The 14,409-nt window shown below is 47.9% G+C and overlaps 1 protein-coding gene across 3 annotated transcripts in view; it reads left to right on the forward strand.

Moving 5' to 3' along the window:
- GRB10 (growth factor receptor bound protein 10) overlaps positions 1-14,409 on the forward strand; it is a 179,232-nt gene that overhangs the window by 43,283 nt on the left and 121,540 nt on the right. The window contains exon 3 of one of the 3 annotated variants that reach the window (XM_048213051.2): positions 589-695. The exons of the other annotated variants lie outside the window; for them this stretch is intronic. The gene's annotated coding sequence lies outside the window, so the exon portion shown is untranslated. The remainder of the gene's footprint in view (positions 1-588; positions 696-14,409) is intronic. 3 annotated transcript variants of the gene reach the window in all.

Here is a 14,409-nt window from a genome sequence, read left to right on the forward strand (position 1 = left end):
TTCACTGAAAGCTAGTGTATTTAAAATGAACGTATTTGGGTTGTTTTGAAACATTATCAGAACATCCTGTAGCTAAACTGTATCTAAGAGATCCAGGTCTGGAGCCTGGGTGGTTCAGTCGTTTGAGCATTTGACTCATGATATCAGCTCAGATCTTGATCTCAGGGTCGTGAGTTCAAGCCCTGCATAGGGTTCCATGCTGGATGTGGAGCATAGTGGAAAAAAAAATAAAAAAATAAAAAAAATAAATAATAAGAGATCCCAATCTGATGGCTTGTGCAAACCTACTAACCGACCCAGCCCTGGCCTTGGTGGAGGGGCACACAGTTGCCCTGTGGATCATCTCTTCTTGCCAGCCCTGCCTCACCCCCAGTCTGATAATCACTGTTGGAGGAACCCGTGTATTTTACACATATAGACACATCTTCTCTAGTGAACGGATGCTGAGCCATTCTGTCCGGGAGGGTTGAACTTCGTGTGTGGGAGTAGGTTTCCCAGGCGACTTGTCCTGGTGTCCTGGGTCTGGTGGGTTGGCGTGGGGCGCACTCCAGGTGCTAACTCAGCTCAGAAACATGTATTTCGTATTAGGTTCTCCAGGACAGAGATGTGACCGGTAGCATCTTCAAAGCATCTCTGGCCAGACATCCTTGCAGCATGAGCTGAGAAGGCCTTCACGAGTCAGGGCTTTTTGTGAGGTACGAGTGGGTGACACACTGAATTAACACACTTAGAAGTAAGAGTAGTTATCTGTCCCCAGTCATCAAGGTGGTGGACAGGGAGGGAGTGAGGGAGTGATGGAGCAGGTGTGAGTGGGTTTGCACGGAGAATTACACACTTGCTGTAGCTGTGAAATTTAAGAACAGAGCCGACATTTATGATTGGAGCTGTCAGAAACCCCTAAACCCAGGATGCATGGCTCGCTTTCCCAGCCGTCTGAGGGATGGCTTGCACTCCTGACCTGTAGTCCACACGAGTCCGATGCTGTGAGAGCCCAAGAAACTGGTTTACTTCGCTGAATTCACCAGTGATCCTGGGAAAGTTCTGGATAGTGGGGCAGCCTTAATGCTTTCAAGATTTAAAACCCAGTGGTCATACTCACTTATTTTTTTGGATACGGAATTCCTGCACTTGGCACAAAACTTAACAGCTCCAGAGGGCCTTCCATGAAAAATAAGTCTGTCCCCCCAGATCCCCCCACCTGTCCTGGTTGTCACTCACCAGTAGCTTGGGGTCAGGAACGGCTCTGCAGGGAAGAAGCTGTGTGCAGTCTAGCTGGGTTACTACTGCCGTGTCACTCCCGGCGGGTGCCTGGAGGTCGGGGACCCCACACCCCCTTCTCCAAAGCCCCAGGGACCGGGGCTCTTGCAGCACCAGCACTGGACTTGGGGGCCGATTGGTAAGGGAGGAAGCCGTAGGCCTTCTGCAAGATTCCCGGACAGGATGAGACTAGGAGGATGTGGTGCTGGCCGCCCTCAGTGTTCATGCTTTCCCCAGAGGTCTCTCGCTGCAAATCCTCGAGCTTTCTTTAGTGGAACATCCCCCATCACTGAAGCGAGTTTCATCGTAGGGGTAAGTGCTATACTTTTAGGTGTTAATCCAAAGGACTTGGGTTTGTATGTGTTTTACAAAGTATTTAAATCCAAGCACTGTTTTTATAGACCTTCCTTAATTTTTCTGATAAAGTCTGAATCACTTTCCCAATGATTAGAGAACGGGATTTGCAGGCAGCAAAGGCAAACCCGAGTGGTTTCAGTGGTGTTGATGCCACTCATTCGCCCCTGAAGGGCAGCTGCTAGGGCAGTAGGGGCGTGGTGGAGGAAATGTGTGACATCACGGTGATCTTTCCCTTTTTGACTTAAGTGATTCAGTCTCTTAATGTTTGTGCTCCTTTTATGTTTGGATATGCAAAGAGCTGTCCCCTAGAAGGCACCCACAGGCATTCAGTAATTTGTAATAATTCGTACACTTCCAGCGTCAAGCATTATCCTAAGTAAATGACGCGAGTAGTGAAAACATTAATGAGTTAATGGAGGTATATATGTCTATGTATAGATGTAAATATCAGGGAAAGTAAGTTTTCTTAAAAGGACCCTGATTTTAGGCCTGTGTGTAAATAATCCATGTTTTAGATGTAAAATTACAGTGGTTTTCCTTGTCCCCCTGGGGTCCCCTGGTCGCACAAGGTAGGATGCCCTTCTGTGCAAGAGCTCCCGATCCTTCCTTTTCTTGGACTTCTGGGCTGGCTACCTGTGCTGATTCCATGGGCATTCCCTGGCTGCGAGGTCATGCATTCCCTGGGAGGCCCTGTCAGCTTGTCCATCCTCTTAAAGCCTGTGTCCTCTTCTGTGAAGTAGGGACGGTCCCCTCGCGGGTCAGCATTGTCTGGGGCTCTGCGCCAGTGTGGGTTTCCTCTTGTCAGCTCTTGTGTTCGGGCTTCGTGGAGGGGTGTCCCGTCCATCCCTTCTGGGAAGGCGGGCATGGAAAGGTGGGGTGCGACATCCTCATGGACGCCCCCCCCCCCCGCCTCTGTTTTCACCACCCGAGGCCAGTGTGGTTTTCCCTGGCAATGCATTTATGAGGGACGTCATGAGGCCGCTTGGCCCATGTGTAGTCCTGGCTGTTCTCTGTGGGTACCCTCGCTCTCCTCGCTTGGCTGTTTCTTGACTTCCTCCCATGCTGTTGGGTCATTCCTTACAGGAGCCTTCAGGAACTGGGTTAGCAATCGTGTCTGTGCTTAGCTCATGACTGCACGCCTGCGTATTAACCACAGCACAGGTGCAGGCCCGTTTCTCAGACTCTGGGGTCCGCGGGCTGAGGCAGCTGGAAATTGAAGATCAGCATCCAGCCTTGGCCTCTCTGGCTTGCACGGAGCAGATCCCGTTCCCAGGGACTCCGCGTCCAAGGTCAGGACTTGGGCTCTGGATTTGGGCAGAGCACAGTTCAAGGACTGAGCACACACTTGGCTGGCATGGGTGACCCAAGGCAAGCTGCTTCTGCTCAGCCTCCTGGCCTGTCTAGTGGGATTAATCATCATGTCCCCATGTGGATCCTCTGAGGCTGCGATGCTACACACAGCCTAAGGAGGCGTGTGGCCAGCACCAAGCTTCATTTCAAAATTTCGCTGGTTTTCCGTCAGTAGACTGACCAAAGCACTTAGGTGTAAAGTACTGTGTCTACATGAATAGAATATTCCAAACTCGTCTCTTACAAAAGACTGAGCGTATGAAGTCAAAGGTCGTTCTTCTACATATGGTCAAATCCAGACCCTTGTACCTGAAACCCGAGGTTGGAAGTGATGAGGTCATTCTCTGCTGCAGGCAGCTCTTTAGCCTCCCCACCCCCCCCCCCCAGCCTTGTTCTAGAAGGGATTCTTTCTATTTGTGTAGGAAAAAGTGATAGATTTTTAAAAGGCAGAAAACATACCAGGTGCGGCTTCCCTGTGGGAATCTGGCCCTTAAGATTCAGGTGTGACATTTGGAAGAATTGATTTTTTTTTTTTTTTTTAAGATTTTATTTATTTATTCAACAGAGACAGAGACAGCCAGCGAGAGAGGGAACACAAGCAGGGGGAGTGGGAGAGGAAGAAGCAGGCTCATAGCGGAGGAGCCTGATGTGGGGCTCGATCCCATAACGCCAGGATCACGCCCTGAGCCGAAGGCAGACGCTTAACCATTGTGCCACCCAGGCGCCCCAGAAGAATTGATTCTATTGTATACTTCACACAGTTGTGGTAGGTTCCCCTCCCCAGCTTCTGGAAAGTGAGATGGGACTCTTCAAAGCTTTATTGCAATTTTCTCCCAGTTTTTCCCCCTCGCAAACCTCATAAAAAAGGATTCATCTTGTAAAGAAGAGTTGAGAGCCTTAGTTCTCAAGTTTGGGAACACCGGGGCGCTTGAAACAATGCTCTCATCCCCAAGATTTTCTTTTCGCGGGTCTGCGGTGCAGCCCAGGCACCCAAGGTGCCCCGCGGTTGGTGCTAGGCCACGGACACAAGGGCGCCACAGGGCCCACCCCTACTTTCTGATTGAGCGGGTCAGCATCTGGGCTGGAGCACGTGCGTGTGCGTGGGTTCCCAGGTGGTGCCTGTGCCGTCTGTCCAGGGACCCTGATTGGAAAACCATGGGACTGTGGGGTTCTGGTTAAGAGCGTGGACTTGCGAACTGAGCTCCATTGCATCCTTGGTCACCTCTTTCTGCTTCCCATCACTGGCCCCAGGACCTTGACCACTGCACTTCATTTTACTCTTGTCAACAGTGGGAATGATTCTGGTGTGAAGGTGTGTGCGTCCGTGTGTTTGCACACATACACACACACCTCTACCTAGCCTACTGCCTGGTCTACATAAGCACTCGGGAATCATCTTTTTTTCTTTTTTCTTTTGATCTTGACAAATTGAAATAATCGATAGTAAGAACATCCAAGCCCATGGCTTTCTTTACATGTAGGGGCGAAGATGGAAGGACTGTGGGTTTCAGTCTGTTTTATCTGCAGTGCTTTCTATTGTAAGGGTGTTTTTTATTTTATTTTTTTTAAAGGATTTTTTTTATTTATTTGAGAGAGAGAGCAGGAGCAGGGAGGAGGGACGGAGGCAGAGGGAGAAGCAGACTCCCTGCTGAGCAAGGCGCCTGATACAAGACTTGATCCCAGGACCCTGAGATCATGATGTGAGCTGAAGGCATTCGCTTAGTCACCCTAGCCACCCAGACGCCCCTATAAAGGTGTTTTTTAAAGATTATTTTGATTCTGGTATATATTTGTAATAAAAGTTCTAAGGCCATTGAAGTCTCCAAAGTTATTTCTTTATTAATGTCTATAAAATAATGCTTAAAAATATTTTATTCCTTTATTTTTGTTTTGTACGTGGAGTTCTTGTTTTTCATGTAACTTTCTTGTTGAAGGGTGAGGTCCCTCCATTTGCTGTGAGATCCCCGCATGCAGGCATTGTGGCGCTTGGAGGGTGAAGGCCGAGCCCTGTTGCAGGTCGTTAACCATACTGTGGGCCGTGGGCTCTGCTGTTCGCAGTGGCACGAGCATCTCGCTTGGCCCTACGCTTCGCCAGCCCCGTCTCTGTCCTCGTCTACGCGCTTGACTTTTGTCCTGTTCTTGCATCTCTGCCTGCTCCCTCTCTGTGCCCCCTACCTGGCTCTCTTTTTAAAGCATTTCTATTTCAGTGTGCTTTGAGTATTTTTTATTAGAATAGTTTTGAATATTATTTTGAAAAGAAGGGAATCAGATAGTTGACATTTATGGCTGCACGTCATCTGTCTTCGGAATAAATTGTTTCTTTTTTGAATGCTGTCTTCATCGCCTGGTTTCTATTTTCCCTGTGATGTTTGAAGGATTATGAGTTTCTTTTTATGTGTTTATTATGATTCAGAATGTGAGTATTCTGTTTTCAGCTCTGCAGGCGACTGTCATAATACGTCACGCATGTTGCTCGGTTACGTCGTTCCTGGTAAATAGCAGGCTCCCTGGCTTTTATAGAAGGAGTAGCTTTCCTTATAAAAAGTCCTACTGTGATTTAAGACTTGCAACTTCTCTTTTTGATTTTATTTTTAAGTTAAATGTTATTATTTAGCCTGTCCACCAACAATGATGCTAGTTAGTCCTGTTAGACCCTTCTGCGGTTCCCACTGTGTGCCGTCCTGAGTGCAGCAGGGAACAAGACCAAGTTCTTGAACAAGAAGGTATTCACTGACTAACAGGTGTGACGGGATTGCTGTCAGGTGCTGGCGGTGACCGTGGAGCTGGGTGGCAGGGCGATGAGCTGTTCACTGCCTGTGCTGGGTGTCGGGAGTAGCAGAGGCTGGCTGTCATCTGAGTGTTCTGAGAGGGGGCAGTGAGGAGGAAGTCGGAAACAGACATGCCAGAGAGGACATAGTGAACTCCCTAAGGAGACATACTAGATTTCCCCAGCAGGATTAAGTGCGCATTTTGGATTTGTGGCCGAGTAAAAGTGGAAAGAGTCCATCTTGCACGGTCGGTGACTTCACGGGTGCTGGAGATGGCTAGTGTGTTAAGTAGAGGAGTTGTGTTTTTCTAAGAGTAGGTCAGCGGAGGTGACACGTGCACACACCTGGGAGCTGGGGTGTTAGCCAGGGAATGGCGGAAGCTGACTGCTGTCCTAAACCAGGAAGGAAAGGGTGTGGGTGGGGGGAGGTAAGGACAGAGTGGCAGGCCCGGGGGGCAGCAGTCTCCATCCTGGAGGGCAAGTGTGCAAGGGAAGCCCATGGGCTTGCAGGCATGAAGTACAAACCTGAACCCGTCCCTGTTCTCAGATTGAGGGTTGCACCCTGTGGTCGCACCAGGCATCAAGTTAGTAGGTCATGCACGGTGTGTTCAGTAAGGAAGACAGAAGAGGAAGCATCAGAGTGGCTTGCATGGACCCCGAACACACTGTGAAGTGTGATGCGCCAGGCGAGTCCTGAGATGCAAAGGGCCTGCAGTGCACCTGCCAGCATCGTAGTCGGTTTTTCTAGCATACAGAGTCATTCCGATGGGAGGCAGTGCCGGGCAGTTGAAGTCCACCACAAGCATAGTTGACAGTTGGTTGTGATGTGAAAGCATATGTGTGCCAGTCCTCAGAGTCTCAGAATGCCCGCAAAAGTGTTATTTGGTGCAACATTTTAAAATTTTAAGACGGTTGTATCATTTTAATTCAGTAGAAATTGCCCTTACAGTGGAAAAACAAATAAACATGAAACAGAAAGAACAAAGGCATTGTTGAAGTTCACCTGCTGGACCCAGAAGTGTAAATATTGACATTGTTGAGAAAAATGTTGACTCTAGAATCAGCAGACTTTTGGCTCTGCTTGAACTATTTTTCCGAACTATAGTCTAATAAGGAAGAAAGTTCAGGCTTCATGGTGAAGATTATTTAAATTTTTATCGCAAGTTCAAAGCTCCATTAAAAGGGACAGACTGCAGGGTCCCTGGATGGCTCAATTGGTTGAGCGTCTGACCCTTGATTGCGGCTCATGTCATGATCTCAGGGTCCTGAGATTGAGCCCTGCATTGCGCTCCACGTGCAGCAGGAAGTCTGTTTCCCTCTCTCTCTGTCTCTCTCTCTTCCCCTCTCCCTCTGCCCCTACCCCTGCTTGCTCTCTCTCTAAAAATGAATAAATAAGAGCTTTAAAAAAAAAAAAAAGGGACAGACTCCAATACATTATTTATAATGGCATTCTGACAACGGACAAAATTGATAATCAGAAAGACATAGGAAACCAGCACAGTGAGATGACCTTATCAGTAAGCCCCTTTCATCGAAGGAAGAAAAAAAGACAACAGTCGTTGGTACAATCTCTGAGTCATTCTACAACTGTTCATGAGAACGCCTTTTATTGTTGTAGGTATAAAGCTTCGGTATCTGCCTGCCTGCCGGGATCTTCCTCAGGCTCTGGAGCACGTCGTTTCGATACATGAGCTGGTGATGTCAGTATGGAACTCTTTGTAGAGTGGCAGGATGTCATCACCCCTGTTGCAGGACATTTTGAAGTGTGGGAGCAGGATGGGGGTTTGAGTCCCCGTGAGAGCACAGATCGTGACCGGGGTCTTTGTCTTTGTCGGGTGTGGATAGCAGGGTGGAGTTACGGAGGGCTTGCCGTCAGGGTTCCATATCACCAGCCAGACATTTGGGTTATACAGAGTCGCACAACTGAGAGAGGGGCATGGCGGGACAAGAGAAACCAAAACGGACAAGCCGTGAACAAGTTTCAAGTGGTAGAACAAGTGTGACCAGGAAACAGGATGGTATTTAAAAAAAAAAAAAGTTTGTATAAAAGTCAATTTGCAATCATTGCTTTATCCATCGTCAAGTTTTAGCATTCTAAGAAATTCTGCTGAATCTCATGATTGTATTAAAAAACATTTAGCAGGGGTGTGGGGTGTGGGGGGTGTGCCTGGGTGGCTCCCTCGGTTGAGCATCTGACTCTTGATTTCCGCTCAGGTCATGATCTCTGCATCCTGAGACCGCGCCCTGAATTGGGCTCCATGCTCAGCGGGGAGTCTGCTTGAGATTCTGTCTCCCTTTGCCCCTCCTCCCACTCTCTCTCTCTCTCTCTGAATGAATAAATACAATCTTTAAAAAAATTTAGCGGAAGTTGTTAATTTTATTAAAGGGAGCTCATTGAATAGCCATCTTTTCCAATATTTAAAAAATGGGGGTAAAATAAATGAAAGATGAAATTTACTATTTTAGCCATTTGTGTGCAGTTCAGTGGACTTAAGTACATTCTCAGTGTTCGGTAACCATCGTGGCTATCTATTTCCAGAACTTTCCCTTTTCCCGAACAGAAACTCTGTATCCATGGAACAAACTCTCCTTCCCCCCAGCCCCTCTATCTTCTCCCTCTTGTTTCTGTACTGGGTGCCTCACGTAAGTGAGGTCCTGTAATATTTGTGCTTTGGCGACTGACCGAGACTTCACTTGGCGTGTTGTTTTCATGGTTCATCCATGTCATAGCATGTATCAAAACGATGTTTATTTTCAAGGCTGAATAGTATTCCATTGTGTGGATCTGCTCCGTCTTGCTTATTCATTTGCCTGTTGGTGGACACTTGGGGTGTTTACACTCTTTGGCTGTTGTGTGCAGTGGTGCTGTGAACATGGGTGTACAAGTATTTGAGTCCTTGCTTCTACTTCTTTTGGAGTTTATGCTTAGAAGTAGGATTTCTGGAACTTAACGTTAATTCTCTGATTTTTTGAGGAGTTCTTACACCATTTTCCACAGAGGTTGCACCATTTTATATTCTCACCAGCAATGCAGAGGGTTTCAGTTTTTCACATCCTCACCAACACTTGTGATTTTGTGGCATCTCATGGCAGTTTGATTTGTGTTTTCCTAATGACTCCATATCCTAATGATATGGAGCATCTTTTCATGTGTTTATTGGTCATTTTTATGTTTTCCTTGGAGAAGTGTCTAGTTAATGTCTTTTGGGCATTTTTGAAATTCTTGGTCTGTTTTCTTATTGTTGAGTTGTAGGTGTTCTTTATATATTCTAGATATTAATCCCAAACAAATGATTTGCAACTCTTTGTCCTTCTCTGTGGGTTTTTTTACTTGCTCAATAGTGTCCTTTGCACAAACGTTTTTAATTTTGATGAAGTCTAGTTTGTCTTTTGTTGTTGCCTGTGCCTCCGGTGTCTTACCTGGAAGTCATTGTCAAATCCAGCATCATGGAAACTTTTCCCTTGGTTTTCTTCTAAGAGTTTTATACTCTTAATTCTCACATTTAGGTCTTAGATCCATTTGAATTAATGTTCATAGATAGTGTAAGTCCAAAGTTAAGCCTCATCATTTTTCATGTGGATATCCAATTTTCCCAGAACCATTTGTTGAAGAGACTGTCCTTTCCCCATTGAATGGTCCTGGCACCTTTGTTGAAAATCAGCCAGCCGTTAAATGTGAGGGTTTATTTCTACGCCCTCTATTTGAGTCCTTTAGTCTGTATGGCTGTCCTTCTGCCATTCACACTGTCTTTGTCACCACAGCTTTTGTAGTAGGTTTTGAAGTCAGGAAAGGTGAGTCCTCCAATTTTTTTTTTTTTTAAAGATTTTATTTATTTATTTAACAGAGATAGAGACAGCCAGCGAGAGAGGGAACACAAGCAGGGGGAGTGGGAGAGGAAGAAGCAGGCTCCCAGCGGAGGAGCCTGATGTGGGGCTCGATCCCGTAACGCCGGGATCACGCCCTGAGCCGAAGGCAGACGCCCAACCGTTGTGCCACCCAGGCGCCCCGAGTCCTCCAATTTTGTTCTTCTTTTTTGAGATTTTTTTTTGGCTATTTGGGGTCCTGTGAGAATCTGTATAAATTTTAGAAAGGTTTTATCAATTTCTGCAACAGTGCTGGAGGGAATTTGTGAGGGATTGTGTTGAATCTGTAGATTGCTTTGGGTATTATCATCCTCCGAACAATATTAAATGTTCCAAACCATGAACACGGGGTGCTTATCTTATTTATTTCTTTATATTCTTACAGCAACATCTTTAATTTTTAGTGTACAAATCTTTTGCTTCCTTAGTTGAGTATATTTCTAGTTGTGATTCTTTTTTTTTTTTTTTTTTTTTAAAGATTTTATTTATTTATTTGACAGAGATAGAGACAGCCAGCGAGAGAGGGAACACAAGCAGGGGGAGTGGGAGAGGAAGAAGCAGGCTCATAGCGGAGGAGCCTGATGTGGGGCTCGATCCCGTAACGCCGGGATCACGCCCTGAGCCAAAGGCAGACGCTTAACCGCTGTGCCACCCAGGCGCCCCTCTAGTTGTGATTCTTGATGCTATTTTGAATGGAGTTCTCTTAATCTCCTTTTCAGATTTTTTGTTAGAGTACAGAAATACACCTGATGGTGGTGTCGATCTTCCGTCCTGCAAGTTTAATGCATTTATTTATTAGCTTTAGATTGAGTGCATGTCTTAGTAATCTTTAGGGTTTTCTGTGGATAAGATCAGGTCATTTGTGAACAGAGATCGTATTCGTTGCTTTCCAACTTGGGTGTCTTTTCTTTTTCTTGCTTTATTACTCTGGCTAGCACTTCCAATACAGTGTTGAGTAGACGAGGCAAAAGCCGGCATTCTTGCCTTGTTTCTGGTCTTAGGGAAGAGCTTTCTGTCTTTCACCATTAAATACAATGTTAGCTTTGGGTTTGAGACATTTTATTAGAGACCAGGTTACTCTGATCTTCTTAGTGTATCTAACTGTAGTTTTCTGTCCCAGTGGGATGTCTCAATAGGGCTTATGGGATATATATTTTTCTGGCTGAGAAGCAATCTCACTTGGTAAATAATTTCAAAGGTCATATTTAGGTAATAAGATTGGCATGTCTGTGTGATATTTTTGGCACTCCAATACCCATTAAATTTAAAGCTTCATGTCTCCACGTGTTGAACACATCCCAGAGTTCCGGAGGCTTACAGGGCAGGGCAAGCAGTAGGTGCTGAGTGAGCTGGAAGGAGTGTGGGAAACAGTGGCGGAAGGAGGCATGGGGCAACAGGTTACTATGCATGAGGAGAGGGTCCTTAAGTACCCAGGAAGGTGATTCTCTGCAGCAGGAAGGGGAGCCAGTGGAGGGGAGAAAAACAGCATCCCAGGAAAGTGAGGCTGCAGGCTGAAGAGGTGGAAGATCTGTTTGCAGAAGGACCCGGGCCCGGGGCTTATCCATGCAGACCCACACAGGCACCTGAGAGGCCTACAGGAGGCATCACAGCATGGTCATGGGAGATGGGCCATGGTTGGTTGGGTGTATACCTCAGAGTTCTCCGGAGAAACCAAACATGTATGTGTCTGTACAGAGATTTATCTTAAGGAATTGGCTAATGTGACTGTAGCGTCTGACAAGTCTGAAGTCCACGGGGTAGACTGGCAGTCCGGGAACTCAAGCAGGAGTTTGCTACGGTCTTGAGCTCAAATCATTTTTCAGGGAAACCTCAGTCTTTGCTCTTATGCCTTCAACACATTGCATGAGGTCCATGCCTGTTATGGAAGGTGATCACCTTTACTCAAGTCTAGTGATTATAGATGTTAACCATGTCCACAGAGTAGTTTTTAAAATCTATTTAAGATTTATTTATTTTAGAGAAAGAGAGAGCGTGCGAACTTGCGTTCATAGTGGGGAGGAGCAGAGGGAGAGAGAGTCTCAAGCAAACTCTGTGTTGGACACGGAGCCCAGTGCAGGGTCTGATCGCACCACCCTGCGATCGGGACCTGAGCTCAAACCAAGAGTTGAACTCTTAACCGACTGAGCCACCCAGGTGCCCCACAGAGTATTTTCAGAACAGCTTCTAGGTTGGTGTTGGCTTAAATGGCTGGGTGCTGGAGCCTGGACACATGAGACTTGTTACCACGGGGGCCAGGTTTGCAGGGCTGGGGGCTGCTGCCCTTGCTGGAGGCTGGAGGGACGTGACCCACCACAGATGTGCCCACACAGGAAGGAGATAACTCCCACTGTCTTGTTAGTGCTTCCATTGCTCCTGCCCTGTTCTTTCAGCCCAGCAGCCTCTTAGGGATTGTTCTTGGTTTCTGTCCAGGTGGCTTAAAGGGTCCTACACACCTGTAGGACACAGAAGTGGTTGGTAGTAAATGTTACAGCTGTAGGGTGCTTCTGTTCCTTTTGGCTGAAATGACAGTTTAGTAATTTGTAATATCTTGGGTCTGAATAGTTTTCTAAGACCACCAGAACAGAATCGTACAGGCTGGGTGGCTCAAAAAACAGAAATTTATTTTCTCCTGGCTGTGGAGACTGGAGTCTGAGCCTGAGCTGTGGGCAGGGCTGTTCCTCCCAAGGCCTCTCTCCTTGGTGTGCCGACGGCCGTCTCCTCCCCGTGTCTTCCCACGGTTGTCCGTCTGCGTGTCTGTGTCCCGAGCTCCTCTTACACCGGATCAGGGCCCACCTAATGCCTCATTGGAACCTAATTGCCTCATTAAACACCCCCCACCTCCAAATTCAGCCACGTTGTGTGTCCTGGGTGTTAGGGCTGCAGCTTCTGAATTTGGGGAGGACTCAGTTCAGCCCATAACTGGGCCTTACCTTGATTTCTTTGCTATTTAAACTGATGGAATGAATATGTTGACTTTTATGCCCCATCTCGTTTTAGGTTTCCCCTGGGAAGCTCTGTGAGTCTTTTGTTTCTGAATTCTAACAACCTCAGACTGTGTCTGAGGAGCACCTCTGCTACAGGTGCCTGGGAGGTGAGGCGTGGGGCTCAGGTGGGGCAGGTGCTGACCCCTTCCCTGATGGGGGCTGCTCTCTGCACCCCAAGGCCTGCACCGACCTGGAGGCTTCCGCTTTGCCCCCATGTTTGGCTCATTCTTTCCAGGAGCTGTTGTCCATGTTTCCTTGATTTTGTTCGCACGGATTGACTTTTCTGCTGTATTGATTCTGATTTGACTGCTCCCAGCATCCAGTTTATCTTGTCCTGGGCCCCTTCCTGCCTGTACTGTTTCTTCCATTCTCCTTTTTAATTTCATGGAGAGAAACGAGCCCCTTTCTGAATTGTCCTTATTTTTCTCACAGTAGAGCGACTCCAGGGAGAGGAGCCCTTCCCGCCCTGTGTATAGGAGCAGAAAGTGTGTGTTACGCTCCGTTTCCTCGCTCCCTCGTCATAGGGGTTCTTGTGACTGTTCACTGTTGTTTGCTCCTCTGAAAGGCAGCCTCAGAGGAGAGCCTGTGTTCTGGAACACCAGGATGCTTGCCTGTCCCTGGGCCTCCATGGGGGACAGTGTAGGAGAGGGAGGTGGTCCTGCTGGTGGCAGCCCCCGGACATGGTGGGGTGGCCGTCCTGGAGTCGTTTTGTTTTCTTCCTGCTCTAAGGGGGTGACATGGATGACCCCCAGAGTCCCCTTTGTGAAACCTGCCCTGCTTGGATCGAGGTGCCAAGAGCCTGGTGAAGTGGGGGTCAGGCAGCATCCACACTTGGTGTGGGCGTTGGGGCACAGAGAATGCACAGTTTACATGGGGGGAGCGAGACCAGGAAGGAGCATTTACAGTTCTGTGTGGCAGATGGAAAGATGGATGTAAGCCCAGCATGGGGCCCAGGAGCCCAGGAGGGACACTGTTGGAGCCATCTCAGAGCAGTGGTGATTGGCGAGAGGCAGTCTGAGGGGGCTTCCTGGAGGAGGTGATCCCTGAGCTCAGTCCTACAGGCTGTAGTAAGTTAGTGGGTGGTGGAGCTGGGACTTACAGCTCCAAGTACAGAGGTTCGAGAAAGCCTCTCGTGGCCCAGAATTATGAATCATTCAGGGTGGCTGGGCCACAGAGGAGCCACGGGTCCAGGGCGTGCACCTCTGGGACTGATTATGATGGGGAGCATTCATATGCTGCCATTTCTGAAAATGTTCTCACGTCTGATGATTTCCGACGGAGAAGACGCTGCCTCTGTTCCTGGAATCCACGCCCTGCTCTCTGATAGCTGGGGAGATTTAGAAGGAACGCTGTATCTCGGAGAAGCTTGCTTCATGGAACTTTGGCAGAGCATTTTCTGTGCTCAGAGGCAAAGGGGTGACCCATCCCGCGTCCAGGCCAAGCTGCTGGTCGCCCCTCACCCCAGCCCCAGTCCGCTGCGTCAGAAGGGAGGTGCCTTTGTCAGACTCCGCTGGGAAGCTTGTCTGCTTTGTATGCTGCAGGCCTGTGGTTTGCGCCACAGTAGATTAAACAGGAAGACAGGATCTCTGTTTCGCGCGTATTAGGAGCTCACCGTAGGAGCCCGCGTGCTTTCTAACGCAGCTGCTGGTATTCACAGCTCACATAGAGGTTAGGAAGGTTTCCCGTATGCTCAAAAGTCTGTTTCTGTGAATGTTGTTCTCTGAGATTGTAGTCACAGGACCGTGGCCTTGAGGGAGAGTGTGGAGCTGACCAGGGGCCGTTAGAGGCCCCAACAGTGGTTGATCTTGGCTGTGGCTGGGAGACCCAGCG

Source organism: Ursus arctos, unplaced genomic scaffold (genome assembly GCF_023065955.2).
Source record: "Ursus arctos isolate Adak ecotype North America unplaced genomic scaffold, UrsArc2.0 scaffold_3, whole genome shotgun sequence".
NCBI classification, from domain to species: Eukaryota; Metazoa; Chordata; class Mammalia; order Carnivora; family Ursidae; genus Ursus; species Ursus arctos.